Below are 25,023 nucleotides of genomic sequence, written 5' to 3' on the forward strand. Positions count from 1 at the left end.
CAAATAATAAAACAAAAAGAAAAGAAGAAAAAGGAAATGGCTCACCTGGATTGGAAATCAATACCTGGGCGCAGGGTTCGAACTGGAGACCTGGGCGCTTGTAAGGACGCGCTGACCAACACGTCCAAGTCCATACTAGTGAAAAAAAAAAAACCCTAGCATTTGCAACACTCTCTGTCTTGCCTTGAGCCTAGAGCCCCAAACGGCTCTATGTCTCTCTATGTCAGAATGTCCCTTTCAACAGACATGGCATGCCACATGTCATGCATCCATGTGGTGAACTTCTTAAGATTCCAAAATAAAGGCTAAGATGTGCCCCTATTTCTCTCATTTCAGATTGTTTTTAAGAAATCCTAGGCCTCTCTCTCTAGAATATGAGAGATCTCTCTCAATAATAGCAAGACCCCTCTCATTTCACTCGGCCCCCTCTCCCATTTCTCTTAGACCTCTCTCTCCTTAAGATAAAAATAAATAAATAGCTCTCATTTCCCTATAATGAAGAACCCTAGCCGCTCCTCATCTACCATTTTAGCTCTAATGCTTGACCATCCTCTCTCATTTCAAAACACCCACTCACCTTTAGCCGCTCACAATAGTCAATCTTCTCTGCAAAAACCAAAACCAGCGAGTCCTACCATGGAAATGGTGGCACATTGAAGCTCCAATCTTCCCACAGAGGTAAGCATCGCCCTTGCCATTGTTGAATGTGTCCATTTGATGATTTGAGACAGAAAAAGATAAGAAGACTAACACATGCTCTCTTTTTTATTTTTTATTTTATTTTTATGTATGAGGGTGAGGAACCACCTAGGCCGCCTAGCACCGCCTAGAGCCCAGCCAATTTTTCCAATCGATTTGCAAAAAAACGCCTCGGGTCACCACCGTCCAGTGCCTAGGCGGCCGCCTAGGCCGTTTTTTAGAACACTGGTTATTATTATGAAGATTTAGAGAATTTGACAAATTGGATCAAATTACAAGATCACTACCGAGACTAAATTATCCTATTTCTATTTTCTTAACTAATTGCTATCTGTAAGCTAAACCTACAACTGTAGACGGTGACTGAAAATAGTTTTGGCCTTTTGATCGTATTCTTCTTTTCGTTTTTACTTTTTAACCACTCGCTATATCCACCATTTTTCATCTCCGTTTTCCCATGTATAACTTTTCAATATTTGTGTATTTGTATTCTCTCATCACCTAATTTAACTCATCATAATAAATTTTAATTAGGCGTCAACAATCAAGAATCAAAGAATATTAAGTTTAAAAGAGGTGATGTTGCTGCATGTTTAATGCTAGAGGAGTGGGAGAGAGGTTGTATGGTTGCCGATTTCAATTTGGCTCTCTGCAGTATTACTCAAACTGCATATGTTTTTGGTGTAGTAGTGAGGCCTACACTAATTCACAACTTGGTCCAAAACCAAATACATGATGAGGCGCTAAAGGATGTGCTTGCCCAGCTTCGAAGGGGTGAAGAAGTTGATAGGTGGAGCATGCACTTTGATGGAGGGCTTAGATTCCAAGGTTGGTTGGTTGTCCCGAACAATCCACAATTAAAAGAGGAAGTATTGAATGAAGCGCATCGATCGTGGCACTCTATTCATCCAGGAAGTACTAAAATGTACAGAGATTTGAGAAGACATTTCTGGTGGAAAGGTATGAAGAAAGATGTGGCTCAATTTGTGGCCAACTGCACGGTGTATCAACAAGTTAAGGCAGAACATCAAAAACCCGTTGGACCTCTACAATCACTACTTGTTTTTTAGTGGAAGTGGGACAATGTCACCATGGATTTCGTGAGTGGTTTGCCAAAGTCTAAGAAACGGTATGATTCTATTTGGGTGATTGTTGACAGATTAACAAAATCTGCCCATTTCCTTCCAGTGAAAACTACATATTCTTTATCAACCTTGAGTGATCTCTACATAAAGGAAATCATTAAATTGCATGGAATTCCTTTATCAATAATATCTGATAAAGATCCTCAGTTCACGTCTCAATTTTGGAAAAGCTTGCACAACGCGTTGGGAACAAAACTACGGTTTAGTACCGCATACCATCCTCAAACGGATGGACAGTCTGAGAGACTCATCCAGATACTTGAAGATATGCTCAGAGCTTGTGTCTTAGATTTTAAAGGTAACTAGTGTGATTACCTGCCTTTGGTAGAATTTTCGTACAATAATAGTTATCAGTCAAGTATAGGCATGGCTCCTTTTGAGGCTTTGTATGGGAGACCATGTCAATCTCCGTTATGTTGGGCAAAAGTGGAAGATTTAACTCTTCTTGGGCCTGAATTAATTCAAGAAACTTGTGAGAAGATCAAGATTATTAAAGATAGGTTACAATCTGCTCAAAGTAGACAAAAGAGCTATGCTGACCGAAGACGGAGACCGCTGGAATTCCAAGTTGGTGATTTTGTTCTCTTGAAAATCAGTCCTCGCAAGGGAGTTTCAAGATTTGGAAAGAGTGGAAAATTAGCTCCAAGATATATTGGTTCTTTCGAAGTAGTAAAACGAGTTGGCGAAGTTGTCTACGAACTTGCCTTACCTTCTTCGCTAGCACATGTGCACAATGTATTCCATGTGTCGATGCTACGGAAGAGTCAACCCAATGCAGCCCAAGTGATAGAATGGGATGAGGTACCACTTCAAGAGAAAATACCTTGAGAAATCGGGTAATTCCTCTAGTCAAAGTTCTTTGGAAGCATCACGGGATTGAAGATGCCACTTGGGAAGTTGAGTCTGAGATGCTTGGGAAACACCCACATCTATTCCAAAATTAAGGTACTTGCTCTATACAAATTTCAAGGATGAAATTTATTTTAAGGAGGGTGGATTGTAATATCCCCAAAATTTTAGGTGGTGATTAAGAGTGGATTACTTGTGGCCATTAAAAGTTCTCTTACTTTTGAGACCAAGCTTTGGCTTGAAAAGAGAACTAAATGAAAAGAATATAAAAGGAAAAAAAAAAAAAAAGGGAAAGTTGACGTTAGAAAAAGGGAATAAAAGGGGATGGGGTTTCTAGAAAACCCCCTCATATTTGCTGCTTTCCCTTCTAGCCGAAAGGAATGAAAGGGAAATTGTCAAAAAGAAAATTTAAGGAGGAGGAAATTAGCTTTCTTTTCCTCTATTTGTGAAGATTAGAACAAGTGAGGATCTTTCTTTTGTCTCCATTTAAGGTATCTATTTCTTACCTTTGGGATCTAATTGTTATTTGGTTTGATAACCCATGAATTAGTTTGGGTGGGAGTAGGAAACATGAAAGTATCATAGTTCATGTTATAGTTTTAGAGTTGAGCACCAAGTGTTTGATTAAAGTCCCCAATTAACCTTGAATTAGGGTTCATTGTCTGATATTTTGTATAAGTGGTGTATGATGATTTTTCTTACTTATAGATAAGGAGGAGAAGGCCAAGGTGACTACGGAACAAGTTGACGAACACCCTGGGAGTTGAATATCAAGAAATTGTGTTGAGGTAGGGGAGTTTTAATAAAAAATAAAATATTTTGGTTTTTCATTTTTACTTGATCAAGGATTGTTGGCATTTGAGCATTATTGCAAGCTTACTTAAAATGTTTTTCTTTTTTGATTATGTGAAAGAAGTGAAGAAAATATTTCTCTATGGTTTGATCTTAATGATTCGAATTCCGTTGCTACAACTTTGGTGAGTTTAAAGTGATTGAAATGATTTTTCAAGATTTTGTTTTGATGTGCATGCCTCTTATTTTACTCAATGTTGAATTTTGAAGCATCTTGATACGAATGTTCAAATTGTGAAAGTGGATGGAAAGTAGTATAATACCTGTGCATATGTGAATGTTGAGAAATGTATGAATGGGCACAATGACCCGTGAAGTTGTTGATTTTGGGCACAATGACCCAATGTTTCCTTGGGGAGAGCTCCATGTGTGGGCTATGAGAATGAGTTATAAAAGTGATAAATACGTGTGATATGTAAATTGGCCAAGTATTACTACAGTTCTTTCCAATATGCTAGTCATTTGTTTGGGGATCACGGAAAATCTTTGAGATTAGTTGTGTTTGGGTTTCTTTAAATGATAATGGCTCAGTTATCCTTATGAAAAAGGAAGTGACTCTGAACCTGTGTGTTGTATCGTTGTTATCAAAGCTACTAATGTTCTAAAACTTTGGTTTTTCTATCATATGTTACTTCCAAGCATTTTTTTAGAGCATATTTCAGATTGTTGGTTTTCGTGGTAATGAACATAAATGGTTTTGAATCACTCTTATTACTTTCTGGTGTGCACCATAAATTTTAAATGACTGCGGACTTACTGAAAAACCCCCACTAGGCAATTTATGCTCACCCGTTTTTCTAAACATGTACTTTCAAGTGTGTAGAGTCGATTGGTTGATTTTCAAGTGGCAGTTCTAGTGTGGGCTAGTAGAAGGGAGTCCAGACGTACACTTCTTTTGGGTGAGTTGCCAAAGTGTTTGTAGAGTTAGTCTCTGTTTGTAAATGATCCTTTTGTTGTGTAGTAGACTAAAATGACGTCGACCTCGGTGGGTTGGAGATTCTACTTACCTGGGCTATGAAAACCATGTATATATAATTACTCCTCTTTTGGCTTGTATAGTTTTGCTCATGTACATTTTCCTCAAATGGCCTAAAAATGTTTTCTTGTTAGAAGCCCTGAAGGTCTTTTGTGAACTCATTATAATCTATAAGGTTTTATGAATGGCTCTTGAAGAACCACTATGAACTTGGTTATCTGTAAAAATGTGGGTGTGTATCTATTACCTAAGTGTTGCAAAATTTCAGATTTTTGTTCTTTGGAATATAGACAGTTTTTTTTGCAAAGTAATTTGGTGATGCTGAAGTTGTTTTTACAGGAAAACAGTAGCATGCCTGTTTTAGTTTTAAAATTTTCCTATACTTCCCGAACTCGAAAATCAATGAAATTTTGACACAACTTAGTTTCATGTGTCTACTTTGGATATGCAAATTTTCACTCGTTTTGGTTGAACGAGCTATTTTCGGTGAATTTTACGGTTCAGGTTGCTTTTGTAGTTTGTATTACCATGAGATCTTTAACTATATTTCTTTAAATTGACTTTTGTAGTTTGATTTAATGGAATTGTGGAATTTAAATTTTCGTTGACATAATCTTAAGATGAGATTTGTTTTGCACCCTTGAACAATCGCTTTGTTCTAGTTATTTCTCTTAATCTCACGTCTCTAGTTTTGGGATGTGACATAGCCTCTTGTGGATGCTTCTCCCGGAATGTCTTGAGTGCTTATCCTGCTTCAGGATACCTCGTCTGGGGCGTACTGCATCTTGATGCGCTTGAGGAGTTGGTTCACTAAGGTGGTCTACTGCACGAGGGCGTTCGTCAAATTAGTAACCAGCTGGGGTAGGTGGTGCTTGCCATTTGGATTGGAAGAATTTGGATAGTGGGTGTCTCCATGCGTGGTGGAAGTATAGTGGACTACATGTATAAAACTTGAGCCCAAAGCGAGCATTCTTGTAGAAAAGTCAGGTTAAAGTAACCCTGAATCGATCGAAGGACCTGTGGTCGAAATCTGGATCGCTGGAGGTGGCCTTGGAATGGATTAGGCCGCGGGCCGAGTCACGAGGCTCGTTGGACTGGCGCCTGCTCACCTTGAGCCTGTATGGCCATGGGCCTTCTGGCCGTTGGGCTACCACATCATGGCATGCTTGCTGGGTGGCTTGGCATAGGCCTGTTGTGCTGTCGCGTTCTAGGCTCGGGTTTAGGCCTGCAGTTGCAATTACCTGGGCCTCCTGCCTTGGGCCTGCTATGGCAGTTGCCAAGTTTTGGGCCTCCTGCCCATGGGCTTGGAAATGGACCTGGGCCTCCTGCCAAGGGTTTGGTTGGGTGCGGCACTACAAGGGCAACGACAGTGGGAGTTGTGCCATGGCCTGGTGGCCTTGTTGTGGCTGTTGGGTCACAGTGGTGATGGTTGTGGCGCAGCTCCGCGGTGGTGGGGCTTCTCCTGCCGTCACGTTGAGCCTTGATGACCACCATCGTGGGGCTATGTCCTCGTCTCCACTATTCGGTCCAAATCCTTGCACTACGGGGTTCCGTTCGTCGTAGTTTTTGAATTTCCTACCATTGTATCCTTTCTCTAAGATTTGATCAAGAAACTTTTCTAGAAAAAATTAATTGATGCGACGTGTTCGAAATTCAACGTAATAGAAAATTCAAGAGACAAATGCGAGATGCTTCTTCAAGTATTTTGAATCAGCTCTCAATGAAAGCACCAATTTGTCAATGCAAATTTTTGCCGTCTTCAGTCTTGACAAAAATGCACCTGCAAAACAATCAACACCTTTGATTAGAGACCTAAGCCTCACGCGGCCACGAGGTAGTGATGTGAAAATTTCTTGACACACAAATTAAACCCTCTTTTTGACAATTGTAGTATAGATGTAAGTAGGGTATCGTTCTAGGCCGGGGATTAGGAGGGATTGCTAATCTATTCCAAATTAATTTAAAAATATTAAACAAGACTCAAGGACACAAAACTAGGCTAAAAATTCTAATAACTCGAAACACTCTTAAAATGACTCAAAATAATGGAAACACTCAATTTAAACACTAGGAACTGAAATGGACGGAAATTAAATTAAAAGACTAACAATAAAGAAAACTAACTAAATAATATAATTTAATAATGGATGGGTGTTTGGTTTTGACTAGAAGTAAATTAAACTTAAATAAATTACAGAATTGACAAAAACATAAAATTAAGGTAAAATGATAAATGACGGACTAGCTAGAGGGTTCTTCTCCACACATGACACATAAGCAACCTAAATTGATTTTCAGTTGTTCTTTCAATAAATTGTAAATCTCAACGCCCCAAATTAACCGTGAACAGCACTTTTTTAATCTTCAAGTTTTCCTTAAGTTATTGAATTGGACGGAAAAACGCATACAACAATTCAAAACATTCTTCAAAAGTCCCCTACGTGAAAAGCACAATAGCGATACAATCAAAGATCATTAAACTTTGTGAAAACTATAAGCATTGACGAGGCATTCGTAACTATGAAAAGCATGATACTCTTGCCAAGAATTTACTTAACGTGATTGTGACTAGCAACCTTTACTACTTGTGAAAATAAGTTCATAACGATTAGGTGAAATTCACTTATATTCTAGCATCAAATTCATGCATGTAAATTAAGCGTGCACTCTCAACCAACATACACAAATCAGTTTTTATACGAACGGATAAGTAAATTGAAATCACAACTTATGAAATCACAACCGAAGGTAATCAATTCATATTACAAATATATTCATGGTTTCGAATTAACCTCTAGCCAAAATAAAATTAATTACACATTATTAAAACAAAAATAAAATAGAAGTTTGGAAAGATTAAACCGAAAAAGAAGAAGCTTGCTGCTTCTGTCCACGCTGGTTCTCAAACTCCCGAAGGCAGCTTCTATCCTTCACGCTGCCAAAGGGTAGCGTTCTTCCCCAAGCTCTCAGTCAGTCCGCCTCTCCCTATTGCCCACGCTGCCCAAGGGCAGCCCTCCTGCTTTCCCACGCTGATTCTCAAACTGCCCCCGTGTTTCCCTCCTCTCTGACCTCCTGACCTTCCCAAGCTGCCAAAGGCAGCTTTCCTCCTGATTTTTTTCTATTTCTTTCCTATCTCCCCGTCCTGCGTCTCTGCGAGCTGCCCAAAGGGCAGCTCCCTTCTCCCCTTCCAAGACCCCCCCTTCTGTCCCGTACCTCCTTCCTCTATTTTATTTTATTTTTCTCTCTGGCAGACTCCTTTTTAGCTTTTCAAATGACGCTGCCTTTCCGTCCCTCCAGCTCTGCCTCTTATTTTTATTTTCTTATTCTTCTTTCTCTCTGCACTGTTGTCCACTTCCTCTTCTTTTCTTCTTTTAATCCGTCAGTGTGCACTCCACCTTTTTGACCTACTCTCCTTCTTATTCTTTTCTAACCTTTCCCGTGCTCACCTGTCCTCCTGTCCCTCTTAGCTTCCTCACGTTTTCCACTATGTCCGTCTCCCCATGCTCCTTTTCATCTTTTATTCTTTTTGTCTCTCCAGCTGCCAAGCAGCTGTTTTCATTCTCTTTCAGCTGGTCTTCTATTCGCCTGCCCTCCTCCTAATTATCCTCTTTTATTTCTTATTCCATTTTGACCTTTCAAAGCTGCAAGGGCAGCTTACTCCTCTGCCTTGGATTCTTTTTTCGCTGTCCTCACGTCCCCACCTCTCGGTCCTCACTATTTTATTTCTTCTTTTATTCTTTCACTATATAGACATAGAGAGGGACAAACCTTGTTTACACCATTTGGCAATTGTAATAATAACTTGCTTATAAAATGTAAATTAGTATTATCATGTAACAATAAAGGGTAAATTTGCATAACAGATCCTATAACTACAAAAATAATGTAAATAGCTCAAAAATATAAAGAACTAACTAAGAAAAGACGAGTGAATTCGAAGTAAAAATGTATATAAAAATGATCCGATCAAATACCCCCACACTTAACTTTTGCTAGTCCTCGAGCAAAACAAAGAAAACTAGAACAAGAAGTAACAAGAAAAACATTAGCTTCCCTCTATGTGACCCTCATAGAATTTCATTCAAGAAAACAAATCATCAAGAACCATAGCTAGCATCAAGGAACTAATCTAAGTTCATCTTCCTTATTCAAATATTAGCAGTAATCTTTGAATCATCCTTGAAGTGTAGTGTGTGAGATAGCCATGCTAATGTAATTTCAAGTTCTTATTTTTAAAATCATCATATGCAAACTAGCGACCTTCTCACGGGATATACACTCAATCACATATGTGTTTAGTTTAAATGTGTTTCGCTCAAAGAATCAAATGTGAAAGTTCTACCATAAGCTTGCATAAAGATCACTTCTCCACAGTCATAATTGCAAAACTTAAATCAAGAGGACTTTTATTGGATGTAATGAGGCTTAGGGATAGGGTTATTGAAACGAAAGAATAGGAAAACACAAGTTCCAAGCTACATTGCAAGCAATTCTTTTGTTTAGATTTATAAGAACTCAAGCTTTCCCGCGATTCTTCTCGCACCTCCAACCACACCCTTAAACTGAAACTTTAAAAACTTTTTATTTTCTTTGTATACAATCTTTCTTTTTTTTTTTCTTTTTTTTTTTTTTTTTTTTTTTTTACAAACATGAAATACCCCCACACTTATTCTTTTGCCAAACACCTTCAAAGTACTTCACAAACGTTTCTCATAAGACAATCTTGCATTGCTCGCTAGCTTGCTTGGAAAGGGTAAGGAAAAAAAGTTTCAGGCATAAGGGTAGACATATCTGGTGATAAGAAATAAAAGGCTCAACATACACGGCTCAAATTGGCAATCTAATGATATCATTTTTATTTGGGAAACATGGTTATTTGGGCCATAGTGGTAAACCTAATGCCTCTATCATTTCCAAGTTCATGCAATCAATGACAAACATTTCGAAAGATCGTTACGCAAGTTCTAGAGATGTATCTCACATAAGTTCATCACACATGAAAGAATAGGAGTGTATGAAAAATGCACACACTTTCAATAGGCTCAAAAACTCACATAGGAATTATATATGGTCACTAAATTCACATATGAAGCTTTAATTCATACTTTAGTTTCACATCAACAAGGCTATGTGCATTTGGTTTTTCAAAGATGGTCAAACATGTACAAAACTAACAAGAGAATTAGGAATTTCACAAAATACATGTTAACTAAGTTCTTGATGATCATGGTTCAAATTTGATCCAATTATATCATTGGGTAGGGAAACTAACAAAAAATCTAATTCAAAACAATCAGGGAAACAAGACAATATTTTTGGATTTTTTTAAATTTTCCGATTTTTTTTTTTTTTTTTTTTTTTTTTTTTTTAAGAAAACAAAAAGCAAAAACATAGAAACAATAGAAATTCTAGAGATTTCTACCCCCACACTTAAACTTGACATTGTCCCCAATGTCAGAAAACACTATAATGCAAATAAAAAATAAAATAAAATAAATAAATAATAAGAAACAAAATAAAACAATTGGACTGAAAACTTCCCTAATTTGCAGTAAAATCAAGCGATGACCCCCAAGCTAAAATTCTGCAATCAACTTCAAGGGTGGAAATAACCAAAAGTTCCTGCAAAGAAAAGGAAAAATTCAGTTAAGTACGCAAGAAAATTAATTAAAAAAAAAATTGCAAACGAAAAATTGAAAATTACGATAAAAGATAATGAATAAAACTAATAAGTAATCATTGGTCGTGCTTGTTGACTTTCCACAGCTTTCCTCTTGAACAGGGTGACACTTAGCTTTTCACTTGCAAGTGATGATTTTATGCTATTGTACTGCAAGGCTTTGCTCTTTGGGAATGTTGCAGTTCCTTATTTGTTCTCCAAGCAGATGTGGCAGCTTCTCTTGTTCTTCATCTCAGACTCCTTACGCTGGGATGATTGCGCAAGCTGCATTCTTCTCTGCTTGTTTCCTCTGCATGGCGGGCAGGCACGAGGTAGAGGTGTTGGTCTGTTTCTTTCTTCAATCTTTCCAAGTGCCCACCTCTTGCTCTCTTTCTCCTTGTCCTTAGTTGAGGATGAATCAGCACGTTGTCTCCACATGCTTCGAGGTATCATCTTCACTTCCCTTATACGTAAGAGACGAAGAGGAAACACAAGATGATGAGTACTCGAGAGCAAGTGCTGGCTGGAGAAAGGACAGGGAGAAAGCATGATATGAGATACTCTTGCTTTCAACCTTCATGATATGAAATACTTTTGCTTTGAATGGGTTGTTCGCAGGAGTATCCCAAGGAATGAGGAACACAGAGTAACTTAGGAGGATTCTTTGGGAATGCATTTTCGGAGATGAAGAAGTGTTGAGAGGGTGTGCTGAGAGAGTGTGCTTTTGCTGTGGAATGCGAAGGTAGAAACTTATAGGACTTGTCTTCACAACCGGAATTGTTCTCTCACTTAGTGTCGGCAGCCGGTAGATGGATGAATAGTACAAATTACGCGCTTTCTGACAAAGCTGCCCGTAATTTCCGCAAAGCAGATTCCTCATTGATATCTGGAATCGGCGCTTCGAGCTCTGAGCATCGTCGATTGTAGAGGTAGCATGTGACACGTGCGGATAAATCTGGAAAAGAAGATTTGCCCGTGGGTTGAAGCCCAGCTTTTGAGAAAGCTAGCGTGTCATTGACTGTTGAATTTCCCTCTTTGATTTCTGAATTGGTGCTTCGACAAACTACCCGAGAATTTCGCAAAGCAATTTGCGTGTGACAAGTGACGACACGTCTGGACAAATTGATCTTTTGAAATCCGGGGTTCAGCTCGTGGTTTCTGAGCAAGCCCAGCCTTTAAGAAATGAAACGCCTCTTTTGAGAAAAGAATCCGGCTTTTGAGAAAGGAGCCCCGACTCTTCGATTTGCGAGAGGACGCCTCTCTGAGGAACGCCTCTTTGATTTCTTCTTTTTATAGAGGCGTTAAGCTTGTTCCACAACACACTTGAGCACCCTCCTGTAAACACTCCCTTCTTGCACTTGTTTAATCTTGATCATTCCGACTCTCTTCTTTCTTCACCACCTCTGAAAAATGTCTGGCCCTTCCGATCGTCGTTTTGACTTGAACATTGGTGAAGAGGCAGCTCCGCCTTCACCAGACAATATATGGCGCCCATCCTTCATATCCCCTACCGGTCCTCTTACCGTGGGGGATTCGGTGATGAAAAATGACATGACTGCCGCGGTGGTGGCCCGGAACCTTGTCACCCCCAGAGATAACAGACTGCTCGCTAGGCGGTCTGATGAATTGGCGGTTAAGGAGTCTCTGGCTCTTAGCGTGCAGTGCGCCGGTTCCGTATCCAACATGGCCCAACGCCTATTTGCTCGAACCCGTCACGTTGAATCGTTGGTGGCTGAAATACAGAGTCTCAAAGAGGAGATTAGAGGACTCAAGCATGAAAATAAACAATTGCACAAGCTTGCACACAACTATGCCACAACCATGAAGAGGAAGATTGACCAGATGCAGGACACCGATGGTCAAATTTTACTTGATCATCGGAGGTTTGTGGGTTTGTTCCAACCGCATCTGCCTTCGTCTTCTGGAGCGGCACCGCGTAGTGAAGCTCCAACTGATCAACCTCTGCCGCCTCCTCCTTCTGTGGCCCCGCCGACTGCTGAAGCCCCGCCTACTACTGAAGCACCACCCGACCAATGAATACTATTAGTTTACATTATTGTAAAATATTTGTACTTTTTTTTATTTTATTTTTTATTTTTTTTTATTTTTTTTTTTAATTTAATTACTTTTTTTTTTTTTTTTTTTTTATGTAATATTTTTTTTTTTTCATTAATTTTAAATTTTATCTTCTTTTTTTTTTTTTTTTTTTTTTTTTTTTTATATAAGTAAATTAATGTAAAGAGACTTTGGTTAACCTTCCCCCACACTTAAACTAAATAACACAAACTCACAGAAATCAACCAAATAACACAACTAACTAAACAAAACAAAATGAAAGCAGTAAAGATAAGGGTGGAAGAATGCAAAGCTGATTGGGTTAGTGATTCCAAAGTCTCCCTTCGTTGAATGCTTGGGTTGCCTCCCAAGAAGCGCTTGATTTAACGTCTTTAGCCGGGCGCATCTTTCCTTTAAATTTCCCTCGGCACCATTTGAACCTAAAATCAAAGAAAGAAAAATAAATCAAATATCAAAAGTAAAATACACAAACACCAATATAAACATAAACAAAAACAAAAATAAAGGGATTAGCAAAGTTACTAATCCCCGGCAACGGCGCCAAAATTTGATGTGAAAATTTCTTGACACACAAATTAAACCCTCTTTTTGACAATTGTAGTATAGATGTAAGTAGGGTATCGTTCTAGGCCGGGGATTAGGAGGGATTGCTAATCTATTCCAAATTAATTTAAAAATATTAAACAAGACTCAAGGACACAAAACTAGGCTAAAAATTCTAATAACTCGAAACACTCTTAAAATGACTCAAAATAATGGAAACACTCAATTTAAACACTAGGAACTGAAATGGACGGAAATTAAATTAAAAGACTAACAATAAAGAAAACTAACTAAATAATATAATTTAATAATGGATGGGTGTTTGGTTTTGACTAGAAGTAAATTAAACTTAAATAAATTACAGAATTGACAAAAACATAAAATTAAGGTAAAATGATAAATGACGGACTAGCTAGAGGGTTCTTCTCCACACATGACACATAAGCAACCTAAATTGATTTTCAGTTGTTCTTTCAATAAATTGTAAATCTCAACGCCCCAAATTAACCGTGAACAGCACTTTTTTAATCTTCAAGTTTTCCTTAAGTTATTGAATTGGACGGAAAAACGCATACAACAATTCAAAACATTCTTCAAAAGTCCCCTACGTGAAAAGCACAATAGCGATACAATCAAAGATCATTAAACTTTGTGAAAACTATAAGCATTGACGAGGCATTCGTAACTATGAAAAGCATGATACTCTTGCCAAGAATTTACTTAACGTGATTGTGACTAGCAACCTTTACTACTTGTGAAAATAAGTTCATAACGATTAGGTGAAATTCACTTATATTCTAGCATCAAATTCATGCATGTAAATTAAGCGTGCACTCTCAACCAACATACACAAATCAGTTTTTATACGAACGGATAAGTAAATTGAAATCACAACTTATGAAATCACAACCGAAGGTAATCAATTCATATTACAAATATATTCATGGTTTCGAATTAACCTCTAGCCAAAATAAAATTAATTACACATTATTAAAACAAAAATAAAATAGAAGTTTGGAAAGATTAAACCGAAAAAGAAGAAGCTTGCTGCTTCTGTCCACGCTGGTTCTCAAACTCCCGAAGGCAGCTTCTATCCTTCACGCTGCCAAAGGGTAGCGTTCTTCCCCAAGCTCTCAGTCAGTCCGCCTCTCCCTATTGCCCACGCTGCCCAAGGGCAGCCCTCCTGCTTTCCCACGCTGATTCTCAAACTGCCCCCGTGTTTCCCTCCTCTCTGACCTCCTGACCTTCCCAAGCTGCCAAAGGCAGCTTTCCTCCTGATTTTTTTCTATTTCTTTCCTATCTCCCCGTCCTGCGTCTCTGCGAGCTGCCCAAAGGGCAGCTCCCTTCTCCCCTTCCAAGACCCCCCCTTCTGTCCCGTACCTCCTTCCTCTATTTTATTTTATTTTTCTCTCTGGCAGACTCCTTTTTAGCTTTTCAAATGACGCTGCCTTTCCGTCCCTCCAGCTCTGCCTCTTATTTTTATTTTCTTATTCTTCTTTCTCTCTGCACTGTTGTCCACTTCCTCTTCTTTTCTTCTTTTAATCCGTCAGTGTGCACTCCACCTTTTTGACCTACTCTCCTTCTTATTCTTTTCTAACCTTTCCCGTGCTCACCTGTCCTCCTGTCCCTCTTAGCTTCCTCACGTTTTCCACTATGTCCGTCTCCCCATGCTCCTTTTCATCTTTTATTCTTTTTGTCTCTCCAGCTGCCAAGCAGCTGTTTTCATTCTCTTTCAGCTGGTCTTCTATTCGCCTGCCCTCCTCCTAATTATCCTCTTTTATTTCTTATTCCATTTTGACCTTTCAAAGCTGCAAGGGCAGCTTACTCCTCTGCCTTGGATTCTTTTTTCGCTGTCCTCACGTCCCCACCTCTCGGTCCTCACTATTTTATTTCTTCTTTTATTCTTTCACTATATAGACATAGAGAGGGACAAACCTTGTTTACACCATTTGGCAATTGTAATAATAACTTGCTTATAAAATGTAAATTAGTATTATCATGTAACAATAAAGGGTAAATTTGCATAACAGATCCTATAACTACAAAAATAATGTAAATAGCTCAAAAATATAAAGAACTAACTAAGAAAAGACGAGTGAATTCGAAGTAAAAATGTATATAAAAATGATCCGATCAGGTAGAGGGGGTTAGGTCAACGGATCTTTGATGGGTAAGTTAGTTGCTCTGAGAGAGTAAAGTGTTTAGGGCTTTTTTAGGGTTGCAAAAGCTCTGAAAATTTGGTAGAATATGGGGTATTTATAGGGATAGGGCCGGCCATATAGTGTTTAATGGAGAGATATTCTCTAAATATTCTCAAGATATTTAATAGGAAATAATATCTTGAGATAATGGAGTAATTATCCCTAATTGATTTAAATTAGGATTACTTACTTGATTGGAGTCAACCTTCAATTGGGAATGTATTAAAGATAGGATTTGGGTAATTAATCCTTATCTTTAATTCCTTGCCAATGGCAAGTGAGCTGTGGGTAGTTGTGTTTAGCTACAGAGTCCTCCAGGGATGTGAGCTGCGCGTGGTAGCATCTGAGAAGCCTACCCATCTACTGAGGGCAATCTTGTCTTTCTTGAATAAAAGTCCATGTGTCGCCTCTAGAATTTTTGGGATTATTTTAGGCTCCACAATAAATTACCACTGTAGGAGCGATTGGGAGAACCAAAACAAAAATAAAAAGTAATTATTTACTTATGAATTCAGAAGTAAATCTAAAATTAAAATTTAAAAAAATTCCAAAACCACTACTCTTCTCTTGAAAGCTTCTAGTCGAGTTTATGAGGCCAGATATAACTGTTTTTTTGCTGACGGTTTATTTCCTCTTTGTAACAGTTCAACTATGTTTGCAAAGTTAGAGACGTAGAGGAAATACTAATGTGGGAGTGGGAAGTTGGGGGAAAAGGCAATGCTATGCGTGCGAAGGAAACGTTGAGGTTTGAATCCCACATTCAATTTTTTTCCTTTTTTTTTTCTCTTTTATTTATTATATATAGCATTTGCCTACACACTTTGTGTGTATAAACATTTTTTAGAAAAATGAGAAGGAGAGAGGGAGAGTGATAGAACGTGGGGAGTCAGCGGTTTTTTTTTTTTTAAATATCGAAGGTATTTTAACATCACTTGTAGGTGAGGCTTCGATAAAAAATAGTAAAATTTGGACCTGTGAAATGACATTATTGCCCATCATTTTTTTATGTGATAGACGACTAAGTAGTCTTTTGATTAACAGAAAGGGTTTCATTAATTAATGGAGATTTTACCTTTTAGTTTGAGAAAAATAACCATCCTAAAGTATTCATAAATTCCACGTAGCTTTTGTATCTGAGGTAGTTGTATTTATCATTTGTTTTTCTTCTTTATTTTCTATTTGATCATATTATCACTTTTTTTATTTGGACAAATCTATCCCTTATCAAATTTCTTTATAATTTATTGCATGTTGTGGTCTTTTTTTATTTGGACAAATCTATCCCTTATCCCTTATCAAAAGAGAGAGATGTGTTTGTAGAATTGTAAGGGAATGTGTGTGTTGTTATCCCTCCTACATTGTGCCTTTATTTATAGAAGTAAAAGGAGAGAAGATATTCCTTCATCCCCAAGGAATACAAGATACAATAGGAAAAGATAACTAGAATCAAATCTAATCTTGGATTTACACAATCACACTTAAACTAGGAATGTTTACAACACTCCCCCTTGAGTGTGTAAATACTCAAGGTACATTTAGCATCATGTAGAAGTTGAGGAAGTTGACTCATCGGCACTGATTCTAAGGAACAACGCTTATTCTCAATAAGGTAGGAACTTACATAAGTAGTAAGTCTCACTAAAAAACCCTAAGGCTATTGCAAAAACCCGAGGAGGGACAAAATCATAGTCTAAGGAAAATGCGTGAGAAATGAAAAAATCAAAGAAACGTCTACAGGACGTCATTAGGGATATGACCAGCCCAAGGTGGGTGCCTCATTAAAACCTAGTTAGGTAGCAAAAATCCAGTGGGAAAAATGCTCCAAATCGTAAGGAAAAAGAGTACATTAAGATCAAGCAAGTATCTACATGATACTCCCTCTGAGTTTGAAATAATTCCAAAGAGAAATAGCAAAGTTACAACTCAGAAAGTTTACGCATACCAATTCCATGAACAAGCATTTGAAATGTTGTCTTCGGCAAGGATTTGGTGAAAAGATCGGCCAGATTGTCTTGTGAATGGATTTGCGTGACTTTAATCTTTTGATGCTCTTGTTGTTGATATGAAAAGAAAAACTTCAGCGCAATGTGCTTGGTGTTGTCTCCTTTGATGTAACCCTTCTTGAGTTGTTCGATACAAGCTGCGTTGTCTTCAAAGATCGTCATTGAGACATCAATGATGGGATGAAGACCGCAGGAGCTTCGAATATGGGCCATTACTGCTCTCAACCAAAAGCATTCCCAAGTTGCTTCATGTAAGGCGAGAATTTTAGCATGGTTAGATGAAGTGGCAACTAAGGTCTGTTTAGTTGACCTCCAAGATATTGCGGTGCCTCTAACAGTAAAGACATTACCTATTTGAGAGCGTGCCTTGTGCGGATCAGATAAGTATCCTGTTTCGGCATAACCAACAAGGCGAGAATCAACTCGAGAAGCATAGGGGTGCGGCACCATTCGAGGATTAATAGGGATAGAACAAGCCCAAATCCGTAGTACACTTAATGTAACATAATATGTCTTTCAAGCCAGTCCAGTGTCTGTGTGTATGTGCATTACTGTATCTTGCCAAAAGATTAACAGCGAAGGAGATATCGGGTATAGTGCATTGAGCCAAGTATAATAAAGCGCCTATCGCACTTAGATAAGGAACTTCAGGTTCCAGAATCTCTTCATCATCCTCCTTCGGACGAAAGGGATCTCATTTTGCACTTTATCCTCATTAAACGGTGCAACACCTTCTGGGTGTAGTTCGATTGATGTACTAGAATTCCATTCGAACAATGCTTTATCTCGAGATCGAGACATTATCGAGTCTTACCTAGATCTTTCATCTTAAATTCCGACTTTAGGTGTGCGGTAGTTTTCGCGAGCTCTTCAGGAGTTTCGATAAGGTTCATGTCATCGACATATACTGCAACAATCGCAAATCCGGAATGTGACTTCTTAATGAACACACAAGGGCATAGTTCATTGTTCACATATCCCTGACTAGTCAAATACTCACTCAGACAGTTATACCACATTCTTCCAGATTGTTTCAAACCGTAGAGTGAACGCCTCAGCCGAATTAAGAGTGTATTTCGGGGTTTGGAAATATTTGAACCAGTCAATGTAAGTCATTCGGGAACTTTCATATAGATTTTCGTATCAAGATTGCCATAGCGATGCACGGTTACTACATCAATCAGCTGCATATCCAGTTTTTCAGAAACTACCAAACTGATAAGGTAGCAAAAAGTAATCACATCCATAACGGGTGAATAAGTTTCTTCATAGTCAATCCTGGGGCTTTGTGAGAAGCATTGTGCAACAAGATGAGCTTTGTAATGCATAATTTTGTTCTTCTCATTACGCTTCCGAACGAAAACCCACTTATAGCCAACGGGCTTCACATGTGGAGTATGAGCTACAGGTCCAAACACCTTACGTTTCGCAAGCGAATCGAGTTAGACTTGGATTGCTTGTTTTAAGTTTGACCAATTAGTTCTACGTCGACATTAATCAACGGAACGTGGTTCAATGTCATCGCTCAACATGATCTCAGTAGCTACTACAAATGCTAATGCATCGTCGACAATCATCTCATTTCTACGCCACACATCATCTAAGCTAGCATAATAGACTGAAATCTCACGATTCTAGGGAAGAGGATTCGTCTCTTCAAGGACGCTTCCATAATCTAGAATTTCCTCATGAGTTGGGTAGAATAAATAAGCGATAGTCGGATTCACGATAGGCTCTTCATGACCTTGTGCCTGGGTTGTCCACTTCTGAGGTTATGAATCCTTTGAACCAAGGGGTCTGCCATGCTTTTGTGTAGGGGCAGATGATTGGCTAGCCGCTAATGTACGTGGATCACCAAAATTGGTTTCCCGGGCTTCTAGGAGGGCAGTCTGTCGTACATTTGGTACATCCATCTTTGCAGGCGTATTCGTAGATGGAATATGTGATTTTATCACGCGCGCTAGATCGGTGAAAGCATCTGGCATGCTCTGAGCTATGCTCTGGAGATCTAATACCCGTTGCACTTTAGTTTCAGATTGAGCGGTGCGAGGATCTAAATGAGACAAAGTGGGAGTCATCCAAGAATTCGTGTCGTTCTTCAGGAACGTTGGCGTTCTTATCTCCCCCTAACAACGGGAAGACTGTCTCATAGAAGTGACAATCAACGAAACGAGTGGTAAATAGATAGCCTGTCAAAGGTTCTAAGTAACGAATAATCGAAAGAGAATCATATCCGACATAGATTCCCATCCTTCGTCGAGGCCCCATTTTTGTACGTAAGGGCGGCGAGATCGGCACATATACCGCACAACCAAAAATGCGCAGATGCGATATGTCGGGTTCGTATTCGGTAACCAACTGAAGGGCACTAAATGGTTGTGTCGCAATAGTCCTCAGGCAGACCAACTTTGTTGTGTGCAATATTGCATGGCCCTAAGCAGTGATCGGGAGCTTGGTACGTATGACCAACGATCGAGCAATCATTTTTAAGCGCTTAATGAAAGCCTCTGCCAAGCTGTTCTAATGTTTTAGATGTGAATTCTCCAACATTATCCAATCGAATAGATTTGATCGGATAATCAGGGTGGTGAGCCCTAAGCTTGATAACCTGAGCCAACAGTTTGGAGAATGCAGTGTTCCTTCTGGACAACAAACACACTTGTGACCAACGTGTAGAAGCATTAACCAAAACCATAAAGTATCTAAATGGTGTGCAGGGAGGGTGAATCGGTCCACAAATGTCCCCCTGAATCCGTTGTAGAAAAATGGGAGGATTCGAACAAATCTTGTCATAAGAAGGCTTAGTAATACGCTTTCCCATCGAACATGTTTGACATGCGATTCCTTGGATCGAACCTAAACTTCGAGTTAGTGGATGACCGTGTGAGGATTTGAGGATACGGCACATCGCTATCCATCCAGGGTGTCCCAAACGATCATGCCAAAGTGTAATTTCGTGTGCGGTCCTAATAGTAGGGTTGGCCACATAGTGGCATTCAATGGGGCGTATTGTTGTAGTATACAGACCACTCGAGATATGCTCCATCTTCTCTAGAATATGCTTTTGGCCATATTCGTAGGAAGTTATGCACAGAAATTCAACTCTGTTTTCTACGTGGGTTTCAGCGTAGTAATTGTTATCTCCAATGTCCTTGAAACTTAACAACGTTCTTCCAGAACGTGGAGAATAGAGTGCCTTAGAAATGGTCAAGATTGTACCATTTGACAACATGATACGTGCCTTACCGTATCCTTCTATCAAGTTGGATGGGCTTGAGAGGGTTGTCAAAGGTGCATTCTTAGGTATAAAGTTAGTGAAATAGATGCGTTCATGCAAAACTGTGTGTGTGGTTGCACTATCTGCCAGACAACTAACTTTCCCACTAGTCATACCTATAATGAAAAATTAATTTGAATCTGTCACATGCATAAAAGTTTATAAAAAAAATGATCAATTCAAAATAATTTTTATTAATCAAGGATTAAAAACTTAATATCTAAAACAAATCACCAACTAATAATCCAAATATAAAGGAAAATTATTGAAAAATCAACCAAAAACAAAGGAGGAGTTCGGCCACTAGGTGGAATTCGGCCCTAATTGTCTTATTTCAACTTAAAAATAAGTCTATGTCTAAGATTCCAATCTTCCATAGGGGTGGTATCCGCCTGAAAATCAGAAACCTCCATCTTTGTAACCTCTAGTTCGTCCACTTGCATGAAGTTTGATTCAAACTTCTTACGACTAGAATGATATTCATCTACAACCTTCTTGGGAGCTCGGCAAATACGAGACCAATGGTCATTTGAACCACAGCAATAGCACATGTCTGCATCCATGGTTTCAGGTGCTTTGCCTTTATTCTTCAAGTTCGAAGCCTTGGGAGCGAGGTTTGGGCACTTCTGGGCTTTGTTTCCTCCTTTGGATAGACCTTGACTCTGTTGACCTTGGTGGGATGGCTTCTGGCCGCCCCTACCACGCCCCCTTTGGCGTTTTGGGCGTTGGTTATTGTTATAATGTGCTTAAGGAACAACAGTCGCCCCAGTAGATCGAGCTTGATGATTCTTTATCACAGTTGGTTTTGCTTTTTAGCGAGAAGTAAAACAGAGATCAAATCTGAGAACTTAGTGAACTTCTAAGCTCTATATTGTTGCTGCATGACAATATTAGAAGCAAAGAAGGTCGAATAGGTCTTCTCCAGGAGATCCTTTTCAGTCAAAGTTTCATTGCAAAACTTGAGAAGTGATCGGATTCAACAAACTTCAGAATTATATTCATTCACAGACTTAAAGTCTTGGAAGCGCAAATACTGCTAGTCGTGTCTTGCTTCAGGTAAGAATATGTCCTTTTGGTGATCAAAGCGATCAGCCAAAGCGACCCAGAGTGCACGTGGATCCTCCTCAGCAAGATATTCAGTTTGCAGAGCGTCATGAATATGTCTTTGGATAAAGATCATAGCAGTGGCTTTTTCAACTTCGCCAATAGGCTCGTCCGTTGCTTCCTCAATGGTAGGACGCAAGTTCTTTGCAGTGAGGTGGAGCTTCACATCTTGGACCTACTTGAGGTAGTTCCTTCCAGAGACCTCTAAAGCGGTGAAATCGAGTTTATTCAAATTTGACATGTTCCTATCACAAAAAAGATGGACAAGATGTGGTTAATGGAGAAAAATCAATCCATTCACGTAAGAGTAGAACATACAGGTTCTAATAGACATGAAAACTTCATGTTTTCAAACAAGGCATGTTTATAAGAAACTTCAGGTTTCAAAATAATTATGAACTTTAGGTTCATATATTCTTCCAGGCAAATACAAATATATATATATATGCAAACAAATATGCAACAAGAATATGCAAACATATAATTTTAGGTTTACAATTATAATTGAATTTTAATTATTTGGACTTTGGGCCAAATTAAAGTGTGGATAAAAAAATATAAAACCCATTGGGCCTAAAATAATTAGGCAAATAAAATTCGGGGCCCAAAAAAAAATGAAGCCACGGGTGGCTAAAAAAAATGTGTCGTGTATCCCAGGCCCAAGAATTGGGCTGGGGGTCTCGGGTAGGGTTGCAGGCCCACAGTGAGTACTGGGCAGGGATTGGGCTGCTACAAGCAGAAAAAAAAAAACTAAAAAAAAGTCTTTTATTTTATTTTATTTTATTATTATTATTATTATTTTATTATGTGGGCCATGAGAAACTATTTGGGCCGAGGGAGCTCCAAAGCCCAACAGGCTGGAGTAGTATGCCAAAAAAAAGAGGGGCCAAGCCCAGTGACTTGGGGCAGACAAAGGGCCAAGCCCAGTGGTTTCGGCTTGGCACAAGCTGCAAGCTTGGCAGCACATGGGAGACAATAGGAGCCCAAGGTGCTCAACTATATTTGCATGGTGTGGCCCATCACCATGAATGGGGTAGGGCAAGACACGGGTTCAAAGAACCCTAACTGTCCTAATCGCAATTTTTTTTTTCAATTATACGCATATTCAAAACAATAAAATGTTAATTGAATTCAATTTGATGCATATACAAATATATTTGATTCAATTCATAGTAAATATCAAATTCACATAATTTCAACAATTATGGTTATGAGGCATACACAATTTATGTAGAATCTAAAATACGTAAAACGTAAAGTTGGGTCATGCATCAGGGTGAATCTTTATGCTATCAGGGCTCCAAAAATATTGAGTTAAAAACCGTTGTTTTGAAATAACCTGATTCCGTGATGATATGGATGAATTGGTTTGATGCAGAAAAAATCTTCAACGTCAGATTCCTAAGCGCAGCGGTAGGAGCGTGCTGATAACGTATTGTGGTCTATTTTATCTGACAAGTTTAGGGTGGCCAGCGGCAAGGAGCAAAGAGAGGGATGTGTTTGTAGAATTGTAGGGGAATGTGTGTGTTGTTATCCCTCCTACATTGTGCCTTTATTTATAGTAGTAAAAGGAGATAAGATATTCCTTCATCCCCAAGGAATACAAGATACAATAGGAAAGGATAACTAGAATCAAATCTAATCTAGGATTTACACAATCACACTTAAACTAGGAATGTTTACAACATTGCATGAGTTAAGTTTTTTTGTTTAAGGGGCTTTTACGGCCAATTATTTTTATTGAAGTTTTGAGACATCAAAATTCACTTCTGGCTTTCTAATATTAGAGATTAGAGATTTACCAGTCTGGACAAAAGCTGCAGGCTCTGTCCACCAATGAATAATACTCCTTTTTTATTTTTATTTTTTTTATTTCTTTTGGTTTGGCCAGCTCCAGTAAGCATGACTCCAGAAATTCCACTATTCAACCAAGGGCCATGTCAAATGAAAACTGAAAACAAAACAATTTTTTTTTCTTTTTTATTTGTCGAAAAAAACAAAAAATTTATCTTCAAAAAAAAAAAAAACTGAAAAAAAAAAGAACTAAAAGTACTCTTGTAGAGGCATCACTTTATCTTGTAGTCTTGTAGATAGTTGAAAACTTGTCAAGTGTTCGAAAATAACTGAAACACTCGTACATCAGTCTTCTTGTAGATAACAAAAAGAGTAATACTAGGAAGATTAAATTTGTAGGCTAAATTTTGTAAGCTATATAACTTAGAAGTTGGTGAATGGATTATTACTTAATCGTTGATAAACGTGCTCATCTTCTATTCATCACACATAATTTGGTTTGTTAATTTAGTCTCCTAACATTACTCTAATAAAAAATTTAGACACGGACAAACGGACACCTCATTGTATTTTGGTACCGCTCGTTTGTGTCTGGTGTCTTATTCAAGGACAAGGATTGTCTGCCCTCTCACTTCCGGTGCCCTCCCGTGACTTCCTGTTTGTGTGGTCACGGTTAAGCCACGTCAACATTTTATCATTGGCTTAACTGTGGCCACACAAAGCAGGAGGGCACCAAAAGTGGGAGGGCAGACAATCATTGTCCCTTATTCAAATGTTTGGAATGAAAAATGCTCCCTCCCATGCAACTATCAAAGACAACTAATATCCACTTGTACTTAGTGGCGAAGCTACGGGAGGGCGAGAAGTGGCGGCCGCCACTCCCCTTGCCGGAAAACACGCCTAGGAGCGCTGGTTCGGCCCCTTTGCTCTTGTCGGAAATGACAATTCCCGCTCCGGTGGGACGGATCTATTAAGGGATCTGGGTGGTCCCGGGACCAACCGGCAGTTTAGATCAATGGCTGTGAGACCTCCATGGACCATCCAAGTCTAGGTATGTGATAGAGGGAAAGAGCAGCGGCGGCTGCTGTGTTATGGCTGTCTGCAAACCCGAAAAAGAAAAAGAAGACGAAGAAGGAGGCTAACCATTTAAGCAAAACGGTGTGCTTTTGGTATAGGTTTGAAAGCACTCTCCCAAGCTATGTGGGAGGCTGAAAGCCTTAACATTTGTTATTAAAAAATTTCAAAAAAGCCACGTGTTGTGCTTTATACGGTCCACTTCCTAATTAACTATTCAATTTATCAAATTCTAATTTTGTTTCTTTTCTACACAACCTAATAATCCCCTCATTTCCAAAATTTAAGTAAGTGTTTGGGTGGAAAGTATTTCCCGCCATAAATATCATTAAGAGTTCACTCTGCAATAAAATGGAGATTCAATGGTTAAATGATAATTTTGTTGTTATTTTCTTGTATTGACAATAAAATTATCATCACACGTTTCCAAGTATAATCTGGTCGTGGATAAATTTAGTCCTTGTAGCTTCTAATGTTGTTTGTACAAATATTATGAATGAAAAACTATAATTCATTGTTTAATTATTCAATGTTGCTTTCGTTTAATTTTTCTGGCGCTTTATATTAGGACCACCCGATGTTAAAATCCTAAATCCGCCACTGGTTGCAGAGTGGTGAACTTGGGAAGAAGATGAAGGATTATGAGTTTGATATTCCCTGTACAAAACGGTGTCATTTGGCAAAAAAAAAAAGAAAAAAAAATCGATTTCATTATGCTGATCATTTGTTTACATTTTTTCTCTCTTAAAACATTGTACTGACCCTGACCCA

The 25,023-nt window shown here is 38.7% G+C and overlaps 1 long non-coding RNA gene across 2 annotated transcripts; it reads left to right on the forward strand.

The window, feature by feature from the left end:
- Positions 1-352: 352 nt before the first annotated feature.
- On the forward strand, positions 353-23,150 carry LOC114824820 (uncharacterized). 2 transcript variants are annotated; one of them, XR_011581315.1, is made up of 5 exons: positions 353-678; positions 1,234-2,789; positions 3,402-3,481; positions 15,645-15,745; positions 22,763-23,150. It is a non-coding gene; the product is annotated as an uncharacterized lncRNA (long non-coding RNA). The 2 variants fall into 2 exon arrangements; XR_011581314.1 differs by lacking the exons at positions 15,645-15,745; positions 22,763-23,150 and having other exon boundaries at positions 3,402-4,730.
- Positions 23,151-25,023: the final 1,873 nt, after the last annotated feature.

This window comes from Malus domestica, chromosome 05 (genome assembly GCF_042453785.1).
Source record: "Malus domestica chromosome 05, GDT2T_hap1".
In the NCBI taxonomy this organism is placed as follows: domain Eukaryota; kingdom Viridiplantae; phylum Streptophyta; class Magnoliopsida; order Rosales; family Rosaceae; genus Malus; species Malus domestica.